Source organism: Chionomys nivalis, chromosome 16, assembly GCF_950005125.1.
Source record: "Chionomys nivalis chromosome 16, mChiNiv1.1, whole genome shotgun sequence".
Lineage (NCBI taxonomy): Eukaryota > Metazoa > Chordata > Mammalia > Rodentia > Cricetidae > Chionomys > Chionomys nivalis.
In genome coordinates this window covers 31,374,090-31,399,596 of record NC_080101.1, presented here as the reverse complement: position 1 = coordinate 31,399,596, position 25,507 = coordinate 31,374,090, and the positions used below count along the sequence as shown (strand labels likewise).

General features: G+C 35.7%; 1 protein-coding gene and 1 pseudogene across 3 annotated transcripts in view; one reads left to right on the top strand and one right to left on the bottom strand.

The window, feature by feature from the left end:
* Positions 1–25,507, bottom strand: part of Lingo2 (leucine rich repeat and Ig domain containing 2) — a 1,034,729-nt gene that overhangs the window by 771,569 nt on the left and 237,653 nt on the right. The window lies entirely within an intron of this gene.
* On the top strand, positions 24,481–25,375 carry LOC130888277 (polyadenylate-binding protein 1-like; annotated as a pseudogene).

The following is a 25,507-nucleotide window of genomic DNA, read 5'->3' as shown; positions in this document are numbered from 1 at the left end:
ATGATTTATTTTTTCAGCATTTTCAAAACAGTAGTCCACTAAGTCATAATTTATTTTTATTCTTTTATTTTTTTCATCCTTTATTTTATTAGTAATTTTTAAAGGAACAGTCAACCCCTAATGTATGATAATAACCTATAAATTCTGCTATGGCAGTAACAAATCCACTGTCAGTAATAATAGATGGTGAGACATAACTATGTCGGGAATCCAGTTTGATTCTGAGAAGAGTTGGAAAAAGTAATTTCACAGAAAGTACTATTCAATATATCCATTTTGTACCTATGTCTGAGGTAGAACATGACCTTGAAGATAGTCACTAGGAACAGTCCTTTCCTTAAGTTCCTGTTATATTAAATGACATGTATGCATTTATTTACTTTTCTGCCCTCCGAGCTAAAATCCGACCGAAGATTGTAGCAACTTCTTTGTCTACTGCAAAACTATACCAAAGGCATTAAGAAATAGGAACAAAACCTCTGAGGTTTCAACTGATAGATGAATCACAACCATCTTGGATGCATGTGAGAATTGTCTTTACAAAATCATTTTTATACTTCTTTCTGATTTTATCCCAAGGCCCACTTCTACTTTTAAGAGGCCCTGTAATTACAATGGACCTATTCGTGTAATTATTCAGAATTGCTTCTATATATTAGGCTGATTTAATAACTTTCATTTCATCTGTAGCATTAAATCTTTTTTTACCATGTAACACAATGCATGAACAGAATTCAAAGATCGCTACAAAGACGTCTTGAGAGCTAGCAGAAGGCTCTGATTGACTCAGTCTATGGTGCACAATGTTTGTTCTCAGCTGCATATGGTATATAATGCTAGAGGTATTACTTAATGTAGTCTACAAACATTCCTCTTGACATAAGTTGTTCTCCCTTCTTCAATGTGATAAAATATAAATCACAGGGTGCGCTAATTCATAAGATATAATTGAAAACAACATTGATATATTTAAGGCCTATTGATGCTAATGAGGAGAAATTGGCTTTATATATAAAAAAAATGATTCTTTTTACCTTAACCTGGAGGATTATTTCTTTCAATTACTCATCTTTAAGTTAGTTTCTCAACATTTTTAAAAAGTCACAATAGTGCACAATTCCTCACAGTCTATTAACTAAATCTTCTCCAAACCTGAGAAACAATAGCAATGTCCCTCATGTCCGCTGATAGAATTATTCTAGCCATCCCTGAGATGTAGAAGCCGAGGGCTGTTCTGTTAGCATATGATTGTCCTAGAAATAAGTTCCCCGTTCTTAACCTTGTTTCCATTTCAGAAACACAGCTTGAACGCAGCAGAATCTGTTTGTAAATGATGTCCAACTTAAATTCTTACTCTGGTGCTTTCAAAATCTTTCTGCACTGGGTGGTAAAGAAGTTCCATTTGTGGATGATGAGACTGAGCTTGAGAGCCACAAAGTCACTGAGAGACAGCAGCACCTATTAGTATGCACAATTTGCCTTTACTTAATATGGAAAAAAAATTTAATGTGCTCCTAGATTCCTTTTATCATCAAATCTTAAGGTTAATTATAAGTTAATGTAATGCTATATTTTTAGGAAATGAAGCAACTTGTCAGATATTAACAGTAAAGGAATTCATCAAATAGGCTGAAAAAGCAATTCATTCTATTGACCAAGAATGCAAAGTACTGAGAGATATTCTCAGCTTCTTCAGTATCTCAGCACCTCCTTCTTGAATAAACTCAGACAGGGCCACTGTTTTCTCTCCAGAGGCAATTATGACATATCATGTGACATTAGCAGGACGAGCCACAAGCTAATCTTTATAAAACAGCTCTCTAACTAAACGACAAGTGGTCAACATAGGGGACACTGTCTAGTCACAACTTAAGAGAAAGAGGCTAAAAACAGTCCCTCAAACAATTACTTCACTCAAATAGTGCCGCACCCAAAAATGTGAATGTAAGCTTAATTTTCACTGAGTTCTCAAAATTGTAATCTTACTAAAGAGTCCACACTAGTTACCATGATTTCCAAACTGTGAAGTTGCTTATCTGCCCTTGAGAAGCCTTCTAGCTACCAAGACATCGCATGATGCTGCTCACCATCATGCACTCATAATGTCATCTTGTGTACGGTACCATGAGCCACAGTAGCGTAGTTGTCATCTGCTGGTAGGAACTCTGGGAAGTGTTGAAAAGATAAAGGTTTCCCTTAGAACTTTAAACAGGATAGGAATTTGACATTTACAAATGGAGAGGTTGATGCCATGAAGGTAACATGTCTGTGGGAGGGGATAAAATGGTCTTAAAATAAAAGGTGGAACATCGCTAAAAGGTAAAATAGCAAAGCATCTAGATTTTGTTATGTTTAAGATAGGATGAGTGAGTGCATCAGTATAACTCAAGACTGTGATGGGATATAGGTATGATTCCTGTGCTGAAGTAAATTGAAAAGGAGGTGGAAACAGAGTAAACTGTTGGGAGAAAATTCCTAAGTAAGCTTGTACCTAGGGGAGAGCGGGATTGAGTTAGGAAATGAAGGAGCTACGAAGAGAAATAGGAGAATGAAACTCAAGGGTACGGTGTTGATGTCTTCATTGTCATTTGCATTCAAGGAACACAGCTGCTGTAAACAGCAGCCAGTGTTTGCACGTTCTGTCTTCATAGCCGGTATATGATCACCGTCAGATAAACATGATGCAATGTGCAGGAATATAAGGCCCCCGTCGTAGGATTTGGGGAAAGCTGTGCCTTGGTTTAGCATCCTCATCTTAGGGCTAATTTTTTTTAGAAATGCTTTAAGTTTTAAAATAGAATTTCAGTAGAGTTGCAATGTAATTTCCCAGGCTTTGGGAAATCTTTGGATATAGCTGGGCTGTACTCATTATTCATAATATTTAAGATTGTAAATAAAAATAAAATAAAGTTTTACCCTTAAGTGGAAGTGCTGTACTTGAAATGCAGGACTTTCATTCTATCTCATTTTAGTTTTTGTTGTTTTGTATATGAAAGGATGCGCCGGAATTTTCAGCATTCAAAATCTATGTGACAAGTTTTCTAACTACAACAAGAATAAATAGCAGTATATTTATCTTAGAACTCCAATACCGCTGAGCACCAAGAAGAACTGCTGGCTGCCAACACTTGCAAAGTTAACCGTATGTTCTTTGGCACCAATAACTAGCAGAGCCACATGTGTGAGCCAGTAATAGAAAACTGCTTGCTCAACTTTAAAAATCATTTATTAAGCAGCAAACAGAACTTCAAATTACTTTCACATGGATACAAAGCCAAAATTATGTGTATTATGTAAAATCTCTTTTTCAAATGTAACAGTTACCAATAGGTTTGTGGGTGATATTAAAATAGAAGCCCACTCATGCATCTGACTGACTGAGGAGTCTTACGCTTCCTTCAGAAACTAATAGATACTGACTCTTTAATAAGCTCTCTTCCACATCGCAGTATGTCTTCCCGGGTGATTGTACTAGTCTTGCTGATTTTGGATCTTCCAAAGCATAAATAATAGGGATAAAACTGCATATTCTACCAACAAGAAAGGAGGGAGCAGAGAATACACTTTAGTTTAGGATGTGGAATAGAAGTAAAGGATTTTTAAAACCCTCTCTACCTTTATGATTTGGAAATATGCCACAATAAGAAATATATGGGGAGGGGAGTTAATGCATTTTAAACATAAAACCATAATGACTTCCTTTCATCCTACTCTTCATAAAATGCAGATAAGTCTGTATTTATCTCAAAGCATCATGAATATTTAATAATCTGATAGGCTATATAATGCCCATAAATTAAATTCCTGTGTGCTATTCATTTTATGAATTGTAGCTATTTATATCTCTTTTCTCACTACTGGAAATTAATGCATTATATGTGTGCCACAGAAAATGTAACAAGATGGATGCCCCAGACACACATAGCAACAATTCCTTTAACTTCCATTCCTTCCGGAAAGGAAAACATTCAGTGAGCTTTCTTAGTTTAGGTGCCTGCAGTTGCACCTGGCACTGTCTGTCCTAGATGAAACATAGTGACTCTTGATCCCATTCTGTTTAAGGCAGTCTAGTTTTTGCTCAGAGTTTAGGGATGATCCTTTTTGGATCCTTCTCCCGCTTCTAACTCTTCTCACCTGAGGCAATTCTCTGGCTTTCTAGCTGAACTGGACAGAAAGGCCTTAGGAATAAATTGAGTAAAAACATTCTCTTTTGGACTTTGATCAGGATGAAAACAAGGTGGCCTGGAGGCAGAATTCCTAAGATGATTATTTGGAGAAAGATGAACAGATGTGAATCAGGCTGTCTTCCTTGTACATTTTGAGAATGAAGTGGCTCAATTGCAGCAATCTCATAAGTAGAAACTGTAAGGATAAAAAATGTAGCAGTCCTAGTCTGATGCTAGAATTAGCTTCAGGGAGGAGACTTTTGCTGCAATGCAAGAGTGCAAAGCTTCTATGGAAATTTTGTGTTTCACTTCCAAATCCATTTTTTCTCTTGAGATTCAGTACATGTGTATATTAAACATCCTTTATTTATTAGGAACTACATCTTCTGACAAAAGTAAAATAGTAGCATTGTAAAATAATATCTTTTATGAAGTTCACAGTCCAGTGTGAGCATAATCATAATATGAGCTATAATGGTGTTGTGTGGGCCTTGAGACTAGAAATTTGAATGGACTTCCTGCATTGCATGCAAACAGGTAGTATTTGTACTGATATCTAGAGACTGAATGCAGCCTAAGTAAGGAAACCAGAGAGAACAGAGAATTTTGAATATACAAATTATATGCTGCTATTATCCTAACCTGATATTATACATAATAGGAAGGTCTACATGAGCCCAATCTTAATCCATGAATGACTCTGAACAGGTCCAGCCATGCACTAGGCCAACAGCAGGGAACCGCAGTTATTCTGAGTTCATGTTTACAATGCCTTTATCATGCCTTCATCATAGAATGTTAAATATCTTTCTCTGTCTTCCAGAGCCACATCATTCTGCTGCTTTCTCATCTAAAATGTTTTATAAGCCTCCATCCTCCATATAATGTTTTGTTTAGGACATAGTCCAAATCATCATTTGTCTGAGCAATTTTTTTTTTTTTTTTTTTTTTTTTTTAGTTTTTCGATACAGGGTTCCTCTGTAGCTTTGGAGCCTGTCCTGGCACTAGCTCTTGTAGACCAGGCTGGCCTAGAACTCACAGATATCTGCCTGCCTCTGCCTCCCGAGTGCTGGGATTAAAGGCGTGTGCCACCACAGCCCGGCTTTTTCTGAGCATCTTGAATAGCCATGAGCCTTTACATTAATGTCTCTCTGCAAAGAGTGGTTTCTCTGATAAAGGATGACGGTAGGAATTGTCTCTGAGAATAACATAAAAGATTATACTATAGTTTGGTGAAAGGTCAATGTAGCTAAACTCAGAACAGGCTTCCCCTGGACTCTGTTTTTCCCCACCATATTTATTTTGTAAACAGCGTTTACAGAAAGAGGCATGTATCTCCTCCTGTAGACTTCAAATATACGCCAAGGAGAGTTGTTTACTCCCGTATCAGTTTTGTCAGTATATTACTCTTATGGGCCCATCTTACGTGGCCAGTTGGCATAGTAATTTGAAGGGTTCACAGATGCATAAGACCACTGATGCCTTATCTCCCCAGTAGCCTGCACAGCACCTTCTGGCAATATATAAACTAGCCAGAAGAAGGTAACTCCTGAATTATGAGGTAAGGACAGTCATTGAATTTAGTTGTGTGACAAAAGTTGAATCTACCAGGCTAATGATAGTTTTAAACCTGTGACTACGCAGACAGTCTTACTAGCGCAGGATCACAAAACAAAATGCCTGAATGCAGGAAACAGACATGTTGGAAGATGGGGTGAAAAGGAGTTGGAGGGGGATAAAAGAGGAAAGAGGTACATAATGTAGTATATACATATATGAAACTATCAAAGGATAAATTTAATCAATAATAAAAAGTGTCTATGTGATGAGCTGATAATTCATTGATGAACACAGGGACAGACTGGATGTAGGCACTGTTAAAATGTCATATAATATAAAAGACAGTTCAATCATTCACTTTTGAATGCATAAAAACTCACTGGAGCTTTTTAAGGAGAGAAATAAAATAATCAGATTGACATTTAAAATTATTTTTAAAAAATGAATACTGACCAATTACAGCACTACTATAATATTCCAGAATGGATAATATGTCAGAGATAAGCTGATAATAATAGAAATAAAGAGGAGAAAAGGATTTTTAAAATATAGAGGAAATTATTTGATGAGACTATTTGGTGGGAGATGAGAGACATTATTTCAAAGATAATTTCTCAATTACAGGCTTGCTACTAAGTATGGCTTTTCATCCTTATTGAATAAAAACGGCCAATCCCACTTTTCTTGATTGTGAGTTTTAATAGGCAGATTTTGAGAAATTTCTAAGGGTCTAATTTATATTGCAGAACTCTTCTGTTTAGTTTTATAAATGAAAAGTCTGAGTGTAGAGAAACCTGTAAAGTGTCTTAGAGATGGGAATTAAGGTAACTGGAAGGGGAAACAATTCTAGGAATACAGAAAAATACAAAGGAATTAGCTCCAAGTCTGAAGACATTCCCAAAGACTTACATTTTATTATTCTACTTAATGGTTGCAACAGAATTTCTAGAAAAAATATATTTTTCTATTGTAGGGATAAGCCAACACATGAGGAGGTTCTGGAACCAGCCCCAAGTCACACATAACCGGTGCAGTTAGGCCATTCACATACTCTGGTCCAAAACCAACACTCTAAACATTACCATTTGAAAGGTGTTTTATAACGATGACAAAGGCTTCTAGGTTATGTACAACAAGGTTTAAGCTCACTTTTGTTTATGTTTCTTAGACCCCAAAGGCCCAGTTCCATACTCATAACTAGGCAAAATTATTATGTAAATAGAATCTAGCTAATTGGTATGCTAAAAATATATTCACATAATTTACAGAATTATTTCTAAAAAAGAAGAAATATAAAATGTTTCTCTTAGGGTTCAGAAATGAGGAGTCCTTTTGTTTTACCAGAGGACCCATCTTTGGGTTCTACCAGCCATGTTGAGTGACTCACAATTTGATCCCCACATCCTTTCTCCACAGACGTACCATATACATATACTTATACCCATACCATATGCACATTTACATAAACATATATGCATAAAATAAGAAAAAAGTCTTTGAAATAGCCCATTCACATTTTACATTTATTATTGTTGAAGTAAAATTTGGCAGCATAAAACAGATGATAAAATCAATTTGTGGATGGCAAAATGGCTCAGAGGGTAAAGGCCTTTGTTACCATGGTTGATGACCTGGGGTGTAGTTCTGGGAACCACAATAACTAGAAAGAATATCTTCCTTCATGTTGTTCTCTGAACTCCACAAGCATACCATGGCATGAGCATAGTCTATACAAATATACCGAGATGTTAATGTGATAAAAGTTTGAAAGTTAATTTCACTTGGTTCTTCTTACTTTTAAAGGCTGCCTTTAGCTATTTACTACAAGGAAGTGTATCTATCTTACGTGGCTCGCATACTGCAGGATCATTTCCCCAGCTGTTATCTACATTAGCCTTAGATAAGCAAGGCCAAGCAGGCAAAAGCGCACTTTGGCAGAGAGGTCCTTTCAGACTGGAGTTTCATGCTGGTCATCTAGGATACAGGCCCTCAGTGCTGTTTCCATGGTTACCTTGCCTTTGAAAGAGAAGGTACTTTACAGTCTGAATGTTAAAGGTTTCCCTCCTCTGACTTTATGTAACTCCACACTGGTTTTATATCTGTAGTTTTCAATTTTTCCTAAGATTTACTGAGGTTCCTGACCTCACAAAGTTTTCATTCAGAGGTTCTCAGGAAGAAAAACATTTAAGAATCACTTGAGGCTTCCTAAATTATACAATCTCATCACCATAGAAATTATACTCCTTGTCCTCTTTGAAGAATTAGTGAAGTAAGTTCTTTATTGCATGATAAACTTTAAACTACAATCATCGTTTCCCATTTATGTTCCAAACTCTGTTAGCTTTAGCCCAGAGTCTCTCCCACATTGCTCACTCTTTCCCTCCCTCCCTTCCTCTCTCCCTCTTCTTCCTTCCCTCCGTTTCTACTTCCCTCCCTTCCTCACTCTTCTTCCCTCTCTCCCTCATCGAGGGCTTCCTGCTTGCCCCTATGTTTTAGATTCTAAAATGCTGACATCATCCTATTATGGAAAACTCACTAAATGGAGGATAGTAAATTAACTGTGGGACCTCTGGCAGGTGCAGGTGCCTGCTTATAGAGAATATTTCTACAATTAGCACAAAAATTTCATTACATAAATCCATAATTTGTCTTTTTTTTTTTTGGTGTTTTTGAGACAGAGTTTCTCTGTAGCTTTTGGAGCCTGTCCTGGAACTAGCTCTTGTAGACCAGGCTGGTCTCGAACTCACAGAGATCCGCCTGCCTCTGCCTCCCGAGTGCTGGGATTAAAGGTGTGTGCCACCACCGCCCGGCTATAATTTGTCTTCTTGCAAGTAGCAATACACTGGGAGTCGACAAAAGGAAATTGATGGCACAAGGAAAAATATACATAAGTATTTTCATTTTTTTATGTCTCTTAACATTTATTCTGTATGTTTCAAAGCCTTGTGGATATATTAGAGTCTTCTGCAGATGGCCATATGAGATAGCACAGAGCAGAGTTCAGGATTCAGTACACCTTCATCTTTTACCTGTAGACTAGAATGTAACATGAGACAGAGCAAATGAGAGAACATTGGTAAATTACCTGGAACAGCCAGTCTCTGCAAATCTTGGCCTCTGTTTTACCCAATGCTTTTTTTTTTTTTTTTTTTTTTTTGCTTATGGGTTCATCACACAATTTACTGAAGATGAGAAGATGAACTGCAGGTATTTAATTTAAGATGAACTGCAGGTATTTAATTTACTTCTCTAATTATTATTTGGGGGAATAGTCTATAGAAGTACATTCTCTCCAGGAGACAAAATTAGGACACCTGTTACAGTGTTTCTCAGTTACAGCATATTAATGTACCCACAAGAAAATAAAAGTTGATATTTTACTACCTGTTAATTAGTATATAGCTAATATCCTCAGAATTTGAGTGATTCTGATACGGTGTTTTTACAAACAAGCACTTGAGAGACCTGGAGTTTTTCAGCACATAGGTTTCTTGCAGGCTAGTTCATTTGTTCTAACTAATTCAACAATCTATAACATAACTTGACTTATACTGCTGCCTTTCCTTATTTTTCCTGCACTTTATTAATTATTAGACAAAATTGTTTATATTGGAATTTTGCCATGACTTATGCTTAGGAAACAATTCAAAGAGCTCAGAGCAAGGATCAGGGACAAGGCTAACAGTAAGAACACAGCTGCTCTAGTCTGTTTGTAACAATAGTAGCATTCAAATTCCATATGTTCATTTCCATCTTTTAGTAAAAACTTGGTGCGATACCGGCGACAAGTCATGTTCAACGAATGAAATATAAAGCAAGAATTCTACTAGAATGAGATAAAGATCTAGCAGTCAGCTTTAAAATACACTCATTCAAAAATATTAAATTATGATGAAAATATTTAATAAGATACACTCACCCAAAAGTTATTCCCACAATCTTCTGGGTTAAGAATGTTGTGGAGGAAATGTGTCATAGAATGCTCATTAATGACCTAAGCTCCCATTAATTAACTTTAATCTGAATATATTAAAGTCCCCATATCCAGAGATAAGTTTGTAAAATAATTAGAGAAATCTTCTAATGAACCCAGGTTGTCATTTTAAAGGTAAATTACATTGCTGGTCTGCGGATGTGGCTCAGTGGCAGAGTTCTTGCCACACAGGTACAAGTCTCTGACTAACATTCCTAAAATCAGAAATTTTCCTTTATTTCCCCTAAACACTCTTGCTTCTATGGTGAATTTTGGGAACTTGGTCAGATCACTGTACCCAGATGTCTTGTCGAACATTTTTGTGATGTTCCTGTGAAAGTGATTTTACATGAGAGTTATGTTTGAAACAGTGGATTTGATTTACATTTTCCCTCCAAGTACAATGCACATATCAGCTGAAGGCCTTTGTAATGGAGCAAACAGGAACCTTCCTGAGGTAGGGAGGGGCCAAGCGTTCAGAGGCAGTAAGACTTGAACCACAGTTCCTCAGCCTACCTATCATATTGCAGACATGTGTTGCCTCTGCAGTTGAGATGAACCTTCAAGATAAACAGCTAGATAATGTGTCTATTTATCTAAGTAAAAGTAACAGACTTTAATTTCAAAATGGTTCGTTTATGATTAATTAGAACAGATGCTAATTCAATGCTTTTGTTTGTGATATATCACCTTTTAAACCAGATATACTATAAATTATTTTGGATTTTGATGAAAGATCACACACACACAGAGAGAGAGAGAGAGAGAGAGAGAGAAGCGACAGTGAATCAATGTAAAATACACATGCAATTAAATGAAACCCCAAAAATTATGAATACAATATAAAAGCAAACTTTACTTTTTCTATTAGTTTTTATTTTATTTAGAATAAGCAAAGACAATTCTGCTTTTTATTTGTTTGAGAGATGGTCTTTTGACAGTTTCAATCTCCAGCTCAAAGGTTTGCTCGCAAAATCCTAAAAGATCCTAGGTGCCCAGATGTAGATGAACTGCAGAAGGACCTGGAAAGCACTATGAATTACTTTGTGAACCACCACATTAGATTCGATATGGTGATTCACAAAGAAATCCACAGCACTTCACAGTTTGTGTAAAGCTTGGGACCATGAACCAACAAAAATCATATTCAATAATACCTAAAGCTTGAAGAATATTTAAGACATCATCTAATTTTTCATAAGCCATTAATTTAGAATTATAGTATACGAGCAAAAGAGTGAAATTCATGGCTATCCAGAATAGACCAATTTGGTTTACAATTTTCTTTTAATTGGAACAACAAAAAACTCTGAAAATTATAAATACACCATAAAAGCAAATTACAACTTTTGTATTATCTTTCAAAATATTTTACTTAGAATGAGAAAAATTTGTATATATGAGTCTTCATCACAATGCACACAGGATAGATAAGATCATTTAACTCTAAAATAGCCTCAATTAAACTTCCAATTTACTTTATAAATACATAGGATTGTATTTTGCATAAGTTCTTAGACTTAATCTGTTTTACCTATCCTATATTTGGGTAAACATTTCACAGTGGAAGCCTGAAACCTAAGAAAGATACTGGAAGAAATTTTAGTTTCCTCCTTAGGTTCAAATCTTAGGAAAAATACATGGCTATGTAAATGGAAAAAAATCCATAAAATTACAATACTTTAATACAGTCACAGTTATGAGCAACCTTCCTTTTTCTCTTCCTTTATGCTTGCCCCAGTGATAATATTTACCTAAAGATCAAAATGAAACCTAGAAGTTTAATTTATAATTAATTAAAAGAAAACATTTTACATTTTATTGGTCTAGGACCATATCACTCATGTTTTGAGATTTATAAAGTATATCATGAAATGTCAGGATTAATTACAATATGATGCTTTCAAAATGTTGGGAGCATAACACCTCACAGAGTTCAATGCTGTCAATGAAGGTCACTGCACATTCATAAATCAAACACAGAAGGAATCCAGACTGCTTGACTGAATGATGAAAATTTTTATATAGGAAAAAAAAAACTTGTAAAATTATTTCATACTCCTAAATTCTCATTGCGTGGATGTTGTGTAACAGTCATAGGTCTGTTCAGATGTTAAGGATATAGACTCAAATCCAATACATTTTCTGCTTTTAAGCAACAGAAACAAACAAATAGGGCAAGAATAACTGTGTTCCTTGGAAAGTATCCAAACTAGTAGCTATTGCCTTTAGAGTCTAGTAGCAAGCGGCTTGTAGCCCACTTTACAGAGTATTTGCTCAATAAAAGAAACTGAAAGTACAACCCAAGTCAGCAGCAAAGGGGGGGTAAGAAGGTTTCGATCAGATGGGGCACATGCTGGCCACAGGTGGTATAAAGAAGGAATAGAAACACTCTTTTTCTCTGCTATACTATTACTGAAAATTTACACAAGGTTCAGATATTAGTGAAAACTAGCAAGCACACCAGGACTGTAGACAATAAGGGAAAATTTAGAACATAATGATGCCAACAAGAGCCATCATACCTGAAAATGTGCATGGCAAATTCATAGCTCTGAGGAAGGTTCTTAGCATTAACCAAGTTGTGTAGCATCCAGAAACAAACAATTTTTTTAAGAAGAAATCTTAGGAATCAGGCTAATTCTCCCTTCATTAGTAGATGAAATACATCCAGAAGCCAACAAGGGTTTGAAATCAGATCACTGTGAGGTCTCAGGTGGTTCAAATATCCAGAAATGAGCTCAAGCTGGACAAGAAGAGGGTTTCTGGTGACCAGCATTCCTTGGGAATATGGGAAACCATTTCTCATCTGCTAAAAGGAATCATCTCCTTTACCTACGGCGGAAAGGACAGATGCTCTTCGACATATACCTGTGATGCCTATTAGTGCATCAAAACCCATTCTGACCTCTAGGCTCCCTCAGTATCACAACTACCTTTTATAAATTTCAACATCCACACTAGCATCCTTGCCCATCTCACCTCATCCTCTACTCAAAAGTTGTTCCAACTTGCAGGCTTCCTTATTTTCAGCAATTCAATCTTATTACCCAGATATTTTCACTGTTCTCTGCTCTTGTTATTCTCACTACCTACACATACTCTATCTCTTGCTATGCCTGTACTCCCCCTTTCTCTCTCTCTCTCTCTCTCTCTCTCTCTCTCTCTCTCTCTCTCTCTCTCTCTCCTCTTATTATCCTCTCACTATTTTATCTCTTGCTCTCTTCACTATCCTTTCCTGCTCTCCCACTTTCCTAACCCTCTCCATGTCTGGGCTGCTCTCCGTTCTCTCTGCTTTGAACTCTGCCTGATGACTCTGAATAGTCTCTCTTGCATATCTACATTAAACCCTCCCTAATTACAGAATGATCATGTAAGCAGTTTCTTTAATCACCTGAGGAATCATGCCAATTTCCCCTTTGAGCTTCAATATACCAGCAGAGCAGATTAGATAAATTCCGAAGCCAGCAAGGGTTTGAAAACAGAATACCACATTTAAAAAGATACTGTTAAGTAGCTTAGTGAATATGCTTCCCACTACAAATGTGAAATTTGGTAGGTCAAATAAGCATAGGAGGGAATTCAAGATGGATTTTTATAATATTTCATCATTCGGGTGGCCCTTATTTTTTTACACAAGACAAGTAGACAATCCGAATCCAGTTGTTGGTGCTAATTGGGCATGTGACTTTCTTTTTGAATAATAAAACAACAACAAAACTGCAAGAAAGCTCCTCTTTGTAGGGAATTTAATCATCTAAAAAAAAATCCCTCCATACTTTCTGTAAAATATGCTATCAATTTTATATGAAAGTATGTGCTCAGAAAATGAGATGTTAAGCCGGGCGGTGGTGGCGCACGCCTTTAATCCCAGCACTCGGGAGGCAGAGGCAGGTGGATCTCTGTGAGTTCGAGACCAGCCTGGTCTACAAGAGCTAGTTCCAGGACAGGCTCCAAAGCCACAGAGAAACCCTGTCTCGAAAAACCAAAAAAAAAAAAAAAAAAAAAAAAGAAAATGAGATGTTGTGGCTGAACTTATTTTCTGGTGAACTGATTAATTAAACAATACAATTTACTTCCATACTTTTATAGTGTATGATAGACAGTGTATAACTTCAAAAATGGGTGATATATATTATCCATTGATGAGTGACCATAGTGCAGTGACTCATTGCTTTTCTTTAAAAAAAAAAAAACTGAGTAAGTGTAGGCCCATATTTCTATATGGTATGGAAGCCAGCCTCTCAAGCTATAGTTTTGTACCTGAGGTAGTAACATAGCCCTCTAGACAGGCTGCGGCTACCCTAACAAAGGGTTAGGATGTTGTTTTGCTTCTTTGAAATTTGGATAATGCTTGGGATAGAGATGCTAACTTAGGCCTAAGTGACGGAGCTGGCGTACAGAGCAGGAAGATAGGGAGGCATGACAAAGTGGACATAAAAAGATATGGTCAAAGGTGTTGATGTGACTAAAGCCATTCATCTGGTTACCAAGAAAACAGAATGTTAATAAATTCCCCCCTCAGTTTACGTTTTAGTATAAAGCCTGTTTGGAGAATAAATGAGAGGGAATTTTCAGGATGTGAACTCAGGATTTCATGAGGGACCACTGAGAATCTCTCCCGACTGATAAAGCCATTTGAGTTGTGTCTTTATTCCTATAACTCCACACTGGTCCAGAGAGATAGTTTATATTGGAGCTGGGTTTGGACCCCGGCAAGTAAGATCTTTGTGATAGTTCCTATTTACAATGAACATCGCCATTAGAAACAATTACTCACTGGTTACCCTGGGTTTGAGAACACAGATATGTTCAAAAGTATATAGTGCACAGAGCAGGTATGCAGCAAAATATAACATCTATCCTTGCATAAGCAGATTATGTGATGTTTCCATAACTTAACAACCCCAATGAAATTGCCAAACATCAATAGTATACAATAATGGTAGTCTTGACTTAATTGAAGCATGGTTATAAGTCATAAAGCATTTAAGAAATTATAAAAAAGAAACATGTTCCAGGTTCTGAACCTGAGAAATGATGGGAGTCAACATCAAAGACATTCAAGGCAAAGAAAATGGGTGCAGGAATGTGAGATACACAGCACAACACAGCATTGCAAGCAATTGTATGGTTTTTCTGTGTGCTGCTGGCAGACATTAATGTGAAAAGTCATTAATGTTAGTGTGAACTTGTCTGATTAAGTCTGGTACTATTGAACTACTTGGGGAGAAGTTCCAGCTAACAGTGGTTCTTCTTAATTAAGCTCATCCTTGTCAACACGCTTATTAGAAGACAAATGCCATCAGGTGACTTGTATTCAGCTGGTCCCTCAGTTCTGATTTGAACATCTAAACAGGAAGTTCAATAGTTTTAGAATGTCTAGATTCCTTCTTATTCTTAGAATTCTTTAACCTCACACTTTCCAACACACCAGGCACAACACAAATCAGAATTTAAAAAAAAAAAGGGAAAAGGTGGAAGAAGCCAATATTCTAAAGATAGGACAAAGTGCTCTTTAAAATAACTTCCGCAGCCATCAGGAAGTACAGGCTGCAGAATTGAGATGGGATCTGCACTCCAGGAACAATTCATGCTTCTATTATGACAATACAAAGCAAAGCTCCAAGGAATCCTGCATCCTTTCCTGGTGATGGAAACTAAAATGAATAGAAACGTAACAAGCAAAATAGCATGAAACAGAAATAGAACAGTAAATGAAAAATGCATGCCTAGGTTAATACGATCCTCCTACTGTTGCTCGCCTACTTTCAGTTAAAACATCTTTCCTCTAAACACAGAAGTAAGAGTACAATCAAGATATAAATATGATACTGATGACTGGAAAATAGTTGTTTACAAGAAACTCTTTCACCACTGATGATGATGGTCATGGACTGGATGTTTCAGGGTTACAGCAAGACATTACATCTACACTATTAATCCGTATATTCCAGAGATTTGCAAATAGTCACTGAACTAAATTTATTTATACAGCTCTGTCTTCATACAAAAAAATTATGATGAGGCCAATGAGATTGTTTAGCAGCTAAGTAATTGTTGACCTGAGATTGATCACCAGAATACATAAAATAAAATCCAGATATAGTAATGCACAGGTCTGATCCCAGCACTCTTGATGAGATAGAGAGTAGGGAGAAGAAAATTATCAAGCTTACAGGATAGCTGTCAAGGAGTATGCAGCATGGCAGAAACAAAGTGACCCTGCTTCAACGAGTGAAAGAGAGAACTTATTCATCAAGGTTGTTCCTCTGATTTCCACACATGTACAGTGGTACGCATCTGGACACACACACACACACACATTCATGCATTACATATGCACCTATTAGCACAAAATTCATGATTTTTAAATATGTATTTTTTGGAGACAGGGTCTCTCTATTATGTAGCTTTTGTCTGTACTGGAATGTCTCCAGGCCTTGATTAAAAACAAAACACATTTAAAACACAAAAACGACTAGAAGGATATATCTTTAGGGCTAGATAATGTTAATCCCAGTAGCAGTGGGTTACTAAAGAAAATTCTCATTGGTAAGTATGTGATAACATCTGTAGGAGTTTAGCAATTTGTCAGAGAACTGCTGCAACCCCCTGCCAGGTTCACTAAGGCTCTTGTTGGAACTGTTCTTGCCCACCAGAACTAAAAGATAAAGCCATGTTTCTAAAGATACTGCACACCAGTTGTGGGTTTTGTGGTCTACAAACCTGATGGTTAAGATGCTCCTGCATGGGGAATAGTGCCATGAATGTTATGAGAGCAACCAAACACTCTGGTTTATAGGACCATACCAGAAGAGAGAATCCATGCCCAGTACCACAAGCCAAGTCAATAGCTCATGCTTGGGAAAGTCTTAGGCTCAATGGGGGAACTTACCATAAATTGATTAACTAAATTGACAAAAGATCAAACTCTCTTTTAAATATCTGTGTTCAGACTCATCGACAAAAACTACTTTCACGCCGGGCAGTGGTGGCGCACGCCTTTAATCCCAGCACTTGGGAGGCAGAGGCAGGCGGATCTCTGTGAGTTCGAGGCCAGCCTGGTCTAGAAGAGCTAGTTCCAGGACAGGAACCAAAAAGCTACGGAGAAACCCTGTCTCGAAAAATCTAAAAAAAAAAAAAAACAAAAACAAAAAAAAAAAACAAAAAACAAAACTACTTTCAGACTTAAGCAGTGAAGCCCATCTTTACAGTGATCAGTGGCAGATGCAAAAATTCATTACTGACTGAGAGTCTGAAAATGAGTGAGAGTTGAGAGCATAGCCCTAAATGAAACATTAAATCACTATCTCTAATTGCTAGGGAACAGTGTGGAATGGCAGTCAGGAGGAACATAAGGATCAGAAAATAGGATGAAGATCTGTGAAGTGATAACTCTAGGCATGACACAACCATTGTAATTAGGATATTTCACAAGCTATGGTTACTTAGACTGGGCCTGTACAAGCTTAGTCCTGTCAATGTCAATCACTTACGGAGGGTAGGCTGATGGGTCTCTATCCCTTACTACTGAACTACTGAGTGCTGATAGATTTCAGGTAACGCTTCAGTTATAAACCCAATATTCAATCAACTAGGCTCCTGTGGATCGCTCCGAACCTGTGATCACATATATATTCCTACTAAACAAAGTCTCTCTCTCTCTCTCTCTCTCTCTCTCTCTCTCTCTCTCTCTCTCTCTCTCCTTCTCCCCCCCCCCACATACACACAAATAAGACAGGAATGCCAGACAGAAATTTATAGTCAAGAGGAAGGACAGACAGAGGCAAAAAGCATTTAGCAGTACAGAAGGGAGTAAGAGTATGTATATGCACATGTTTGAAACAACCAAAGAACATATTTAATGAATAAAAAATAAAAAGTTTAAATATTGACAATTTCTTATACTTCAATATAAAAATGTAAAACAGATTATTCACAAAACTGTTGTCATTTTCATTTTATAAAGACAACCCAAGAAGAGCTTTTATTCACCTCCTACAATACCTTTTTAATTTATTTCTAGGAACATAATAGATAGAAACATCTTCATCTTCAAGATGCAGAAACTACAGATCAGAAAGACAGTAATTTCTTCAAGGGCAAGGAAGTAACAGGCCCATATCTGTCTAAAAGTTTATGTTTTCCCTATATCTATAAGTGTCCAGTAATCAAAATTACTTATAGAATCTGTTAATGAAATAAAAATGAGAGTGAAATTTAAAAACAGACATTTTAACTCATACCAAATTCTGTGTAGAATCAGCGAAAGGCATGAATTCAAAGACTACATGGGAATTATCCCATTCACCACATGTAATATGAAAGATAACTTACACATTTATTGCAAAAATATTGCAAAAAGACAAAATGATCAAGATGTTGTATAACACATCCATTTACATGAGAATACTATCCAGTTATTGAGATTTCCCATCCTGTGTATTGTGAGTTTTCCTTTCAGTCTTATGCGATGCACACTCATTGATGTCTCTTGTCTTAAGAAGTGTGTGAAAGTTTAACTTCTTCCTTTCCGATTTGAATCCCTTTGATCCCCTTATGTTGTCTTATTGCTATTGCTAGAATTTCAAGCACTATATTAAAGAGGTATGGAGAGAGTGGACAACCTTGTCGTGTTCCTGATTTTAGTGGAATAGCTTTGAGTTTCTCTCCATTTAATTTGATGTTAGCTGACGGTTTGCTATAAATAGCTTTTATTATACTTAGGAACGACCCTTGTATTCCTAATCTCTCTAAGACCTTTATCATAAAGGGATGTTGAATTTTGTCAAATGCTTTTTCAGCATCTAATGAAATGATCATATGGTTTTTTACTTTCAGTTTATTTATATGATGGATTACATTGATAGATTTTCGTATGTTGAACCAGCCCTGCATCTCTGGGATGAAGCCTACTTGATCATAATGGATAATTTTTCAAAAAAAAAAAAAAAAGAAGTGTGTGAGGGCTTATATGTCCTGCATTGCTTTTCTATGAATACCTCATGTTGTCAGTATTTCACTCTATATATTCTAGCATTTATTTCTCAGTAAATGATGGTTTAACACACAGTTAAAAAATCAATAGTCCAGGGAATATGATTTAGATATACATTTTATGATACAGATACCTGCATTTTCCCCCAGAGTCCCTGGTATGCATGAAAACCTATGCAAATGGATTATGTCCATGAGGGACAGGAAGACTGATCTGTTCACAGTCAGAAGAAAGACTGGCAGATCTGCAAACATGTCTTTCCTTCTCTGCTTCTTCAAGGCTGAGGCCCTTTGTAAGCAGTTTCCTGTCATCTTGCAAATAGCTCATCCTAAGTCAAACTTCCTCAAATATACAATGTTCTGAATTTAATAGGTCAATTTAATTTTGTGGGTTTTTATTGCAGGTAATTAAATGCCCCTTCAGAAAGGGCATTAGAGAAAATAAAACAAATAAATGCTTAAAATTCTGAAACTTCAGTGCTTATAATTCCATTCATTAAAGAAAATCTCATAATTGGTACAAAGCTAAGTAAAGGAAACATAATTTCGTTTCTGTAGGATAATGTTTTCCCAAGCTTTAAAGGTTACATTATCCTACAGAAACAAAATTATGTTTCCTTACTTAGCTTTTAGCAGATAAAAATTAAGCACAATATTTCCATTTTTCAAATAAAGATTGAAGGAATATGAATATACCATTTAAGGTCCAATTCATAGGATTTGTAATAATTGAATGATTTTAATAAGTAATGATCCTTTATTGATGTATTTAATGGAAAGTAGTGATCAGTGATTTGTTGATATAATGGACTTCCCTGCATGTTTTACTCTTTGTTTTGTTTTGTTAAGATAGGGTCTTGTGCAGTTTAGGTTGTTTTTGAACCTGCTAAGAAGCCTAGGATGGTCATAAATTACTGATCTTGCTGCTTCTACCTCCAAACTGCTTAAATTATAAACATTTGTGACTATACCCAGCTATATGTCTATTTTAAGTTTAAACTATTAGTTGAATATGTAATAAATATTATATAGTAAATATAAATGATATAGTGTAGTTAGACTACATAATTCAAATTTAGTTTAAATTTGATAAGCATCTAATTATTTGTAAAATGTATTTTGAATCTTTACTATGTTGAAAAAAATATACTTAATATTGAGGAAGCAAAAAGCAGATGATGTTCCAGTTCAAAGATTTCTGACATTGGGTATCTTTGGAGTCTAATATGACACCAAATTAATAAGAAGTAAATGCAACATTTAGCAGATTAGGTGACTTTTTGAGATCTGCAGCTGGGGAGGGTCCAGAAGTGGCTTACTATCAAGCTAGCTCATTACACATGGCAGAAACATGATACGCATCAAACAATAAAGCAGTGAAGTTCAAAAGGAACAGCATACATATGAACTGTGTGTTAAACTGCCCATATCCTGAATAAGCGAATCCAAGGGACATGAGACAGGGCCATTTACTAACTTTAAGGAAATCAGTGGGCATGGAAATTACCATCAACCATGTTGTCAAAATGATCCCAGGGCAAACTGCTTTGAACACATCTGAATGTTGGTATTTGAATTAATTTATAATTAATTAGATCATTGTAGTCATCTTAACCCTTTGTCTCACCCCAGCAAATTCTAAGAATTTGATACTATTCCCTTGCCCCAGTTATTGCCTATTTATTCTTCCTTGAGTGTCATATAATTGAGGACCTTCTAATGAATGATTATTTCAGTCCACATACAAAATCCATGTGATTTTTTTTCTTAACAAAACCTAAATACTAAAACAAAAACTATTTTGAATGAGCAGACAATATTATCCGTTATGGAAGAATTTCACCTTCAGTCTCCCAAATATTGCTCTTATATTCTCAATTTTTAACATCAGTTACCAATCAATTAAAGGATACACAATTTTTACCTATGATCTTTTAAGTAAACCTTATTTATTTTTCTGAGACAGGGTCTTACTATGTAGCCATCGATGGCCTAGAATTTGCTATGTAGAACAGGCTGGCATCCAATGTCACATAGATTTACATATCTCTGCCTCTAGAATGTCAAAATTTTCCTAGTATTTTATTTTCCATTATTAATCCCCAAATAAGGATGTTTCCCTCAAAATATGTGAAACCTAATTTCTCCTTATTGCTGTTCATAAACAGCAAGTACTTCTTACAGGAACCCAAACACATCACTTGCTCTGGAACATAAAATGCCTTTCTCTGTGTGAAGTGATTTTTCCTCCTACAACATTCTGAGCCTTCTTAAAGCCACTACTCTGCTATCATATGTGTGGGGAATTTCTCTGATTCTCCAAACAGAGCTTGCAGCTTCCTTTAAACTTCCTGTACTTGTCACCAGGTCAGCACTTTTAGTTCATGAGTAGTAGTTTCTATTAGACTTCCTACGTAGAAACTGGGAATGTGTTTTAGTCACATGGAGCAAAAAACAACTAATGAGGAGCTACAGCCAGCATATATAATGAAGGAGTCATCAATAGAACTCAAGTAACAGCATACCCTGAACAATTACAGCAACATAAACATGACAGAAAAGGGAGCAAATCCAAAGTATAGAAAAAATGTGTGTCAATACCACTCCTCTAGAAGGATTCCTCACTTTCAGTCTTCCAATGCTTTATCTTATTTTCTCAGTCAGTTTTAATGAATGGGAAATGTATGTATGTATGTGTGTGTATGTATATATGTATACATACACATACATGCACACATATGTACATACAAAATGCAAACTTAAAGAGTAACAAATTATTTTTCTCATTGTACTAAGAACAATTAAAGTACATATCAGCCAAGGGTATAAGACATAGGAAATATTTCTACATTGTTATTAAAATGAAGTTGGCATCCTTTCTGGAGTACATTGCAAAAAAAATGTCAAGTTTAAATAGAGATATAATTTTATATAAAACTTACCTTCTAGATAACTACATAGATACTTAATTGAGTAAACATATAAACAATCTCATTGGATCATGTGTTATCAAAGAGGAAAATAACTAAAACATTTACCAATATAAAAAGAATAAACAAATTATAATTCAAAACTATTTTGGATCCTAAAATGAGGTGTTAAGAATATGCAAATCATATCTAGAAAATGAGCATACAGCAAAATACATGAAAATATGACCATAATTTTCTATTTATTCAAAAATAAGATCTTAGAACAAAATTCACAATATAAACATGTATGCATTTAAAAATATGCTCTACTAATGTATGTATATACAGGAGATGGGAATAGAAAGTGGGTGGGAATAGACATGTCATTGAAAAGGAAGATTCAACATTTTACTTTGTGCACATAGTGGTAGCACTCCAGGAATGTGGCAAAATATTCAACATTAAAAGTATAAGACATAAATTTCAAGCTATCTTTTTTGTATAAAATAAAATTGTAAGTTCAGCAACACTGTCAACTATGTGTATAATTTTATAAAATTACACTATCAACATCACCACTGAAATCTTTATCTTTGTAGCATATAAAAGCAGAGTGGTGCAGGGATAATTCTCCCCATAACTACGCCATCTGGAATGAAATATGCACAACAGAGTTGAAGATCTGGACCCCCACATCAGTTCTGACACACAGAGTGGCTGAATGTACTTCTCCAGTTCTTACCTATCCACATGTAAAATCCTTAGAATAGTATTTCATCTCCAAAGACTTTGGAAGTATTTTGTTCATGGTTGGTGGTTAATAATATCTAGTCTCTTTTATCTTTTTTGAATAGAACATTTGTCAATAGAGCTGAATGATAAATTATACAACAGAACATCCTTTACATGATTGTCTGTATAGTCAGTGATATGATTTCCTGTTTACAATGCAATATTGTCTTTAACCTTTCACTTCAAAGCTATCTTCATTTTATGCCCCTACTCATAAAACCAAAGAACCATACAAGTTGACAAAAATATTCAAAAGTTATTTAAGTCAGGTTTCACACCTTCATGTAAAATGATAGACATTAAAAAACAGAAAAAAATCAGTGTATTTTAATCATTTAGCCAATAGAATTTCTAGCATTTGCCTGAATTTGCATAGCTACATCACTTCCTTTGGAATTACACTATTGCTTTTGTCTTCATATTTACTAGAAATAGTGAAGGAGATGACATTTAGCAGGGGAGATAAGACCTACCAACAGGGAACAATGGAGCAATAATAGGGAGGGCTGATATGATGTTATCTCTTGAGAAACAATGGAAACAGCTTACAACTCCAGATGTGATGACAGATTCAGGCAGAATTTGTCCTGTTGGGGTTATTCCATCAGCTGTTTTACCAGCTGTTGGTGATATACAAGACTTCAGCATAGAAGGGTACAGAGGGTTTTGTAGAAACTACCCTCCCATTAGCAAATTTAACACTTTTCTCACACACAGGTAATGTGACCTCATTTCTCTGAAAGTGCTTAGTTCTTATCAAAATTGATAATTTTTGGACTAAAGAAATGTTTAGAGAGACTCAAACTTAAATATCTGCACCTACAACTGTATAGCGTGACAGGTGGGCAACTAGTTTTCCATTTAACAACATTTAGTAAAAATCTGGCATAATTTTCAAGAGGAAAAATTCAATTTGGCTAACTGGTAAAAACTGTGATTATTAAACTAAAACAAAACCAAAAGACAAATAATTGGGAGTCAACAGATGTTCTTTTTCCTGAGAATTGTGATTCTACAAGCAACGACAAAAAGAAAATGTGCTAAATATGATTCATGTTTAATATGTCTCAGAATTCAATAACCAAAATTCAACCATGATTTTTTTCTACTTGTGAATCTATAACCCAAATATTTTCTATCTTCAACTAGCATTGCCTTCCGGACTCACACCAATGACAAAAGTCAAGGCTGGGAAATACTTTATTAAAGACTTTCCCTAAAGTTACCTATGTTCTATACCCCCAAATTGGGAGAAAAAAAATTGAACTAGTGAAACTTTTTAAACAACGTCATCTTGAAATAATCTGATTTGAATTCCTTAACATTTTTCAACAGGAATGGGAAGACTGCTGCTTATGGATCAAACTTGAATGCTAATAATTCTGTCCAAGATTATAGTCTTTTCTTCAGTAATGAAGGACTTGGCTCATAGTTATATAGTTGATGACTCAGAGAAGAAGCTATTTCCTTCTTTTTAAAGGTCTCTCTCTCTTCCACCTGTGTGTGTGTGTGTGTGTTTGTGTGCATTTGTGCATATGTGTGGTAGTTGTTTGTGGATTCCTGCAAAAACCAGAAGCAGATTTAAATGTCCTGTAGCTTGAATTAAAGATGCTTGTGGGCTATACGAATGTGTTCTCATAACTGAACTCAGGTTCTCTGTAAGAACAGTATCTTTTCTTAACCACTGAGCAAATTCCCAACCCATTTTCCTCTCTTTTGATATCTGACAAAGAATATTTTTATTCAATAGTTCTAATCTGTATAGGTTATTGCATATCTAGAAGTTATAATATTATATATTCTGTTTTTAAGATAGTTCACATAAAATATAAATTTATATCATAAGTTACTATATTGAGCCAAAAATCCAATACTAAATGAAAATATCGATACTTTGCTAACATATAAATAAATAACATAAACAAGCAAAATAAATGTAGCATGAAGCTAAATATGACAACTGAAGCAAAAATACTGTTTGTTTTATAAAATATGACATATAACATTGGCTTGGTTTGAATCCCTTTATAGCATACTTTTGGGAAAAGATTAAAATTGAAATTAACCTCTGTATTAATTGCCCGGTGCTATCCACCCAGCTGCTCCTAGACCACCGTTTAGTACTATGAGACCAGCTTCCTCACAGGTTCCACGAGTCATGTCAACACAGCATGTTGCTAACACTTCAACACAGACCATGGGTCCACGTCCTGCAGCTGCTGCTGCTGCAGCCACTCCTGCTGTCCGCACCATTCCCCAGTATAAATACGCTGTGGGAGTCCGCAATCCCCAGCAACATCTTAATGCACAGCCACAAGTTACCATGCAACAGCCTGCTGTTCATGTGCAAGGTCAAGAACCTCTAACTGCTTCCATGTTGGCATCTGCCCCCCCTCAAGAGCAAAAGCAAATGTTGGGTGAACGGCTGTTTCCTCTTATTCAAGCCATGCACCCTACTCTTGCTGGTAAAATCACTGGCATGCTTTTGGAGATTGATAACTCAGAATTACTGAGTCTGGAGAGTCTCCAGAGTCTCTCCGCTCAAAGGTTGATCAAGCTGTAGCTGTACTACAAGCCCACCAAGCAAAAGAGGCTGCCCAGAAGGCAGTGAACAGTGCCTCTGGTGTTCCAACTATTTGAATTGCTCAGGGACCACGAAAAGAAACTCGTGCTTCACCGAAGAAAAAATATCTAAACATCGAAAAATTTAAATATTATGAAAAAACATTGCAAAATATAAAATAAATAAAAAAAGGAAAGGAAACTTTGAACCTTATGTACCGAGCAAATGCCAGGTCTAGCAAACAGTGCTAGTCCTAGATTACTTGATTTAAAACAACAAAAAATACTAAAAAATAGTAAAATATAAAAACAAATTAATGTTTTATAGACCCTGGGAAAAGAATTTTCAGCAAAGTACAAAAATTTAAAGCATTCCTTTCTTAAATTTTGTAATTCTTTACCGTGGAATAGCGTGGGATGTCAGTTCTGTTTAAGTAGCAGAAATGGTAACTAAGCAAGGAAACGTAATTTGGATTCTTGCTTTAATAAAAATTCCTTAAACAGTGAAAAAAATAAATATGTACTGATATTAACTTAAAAAC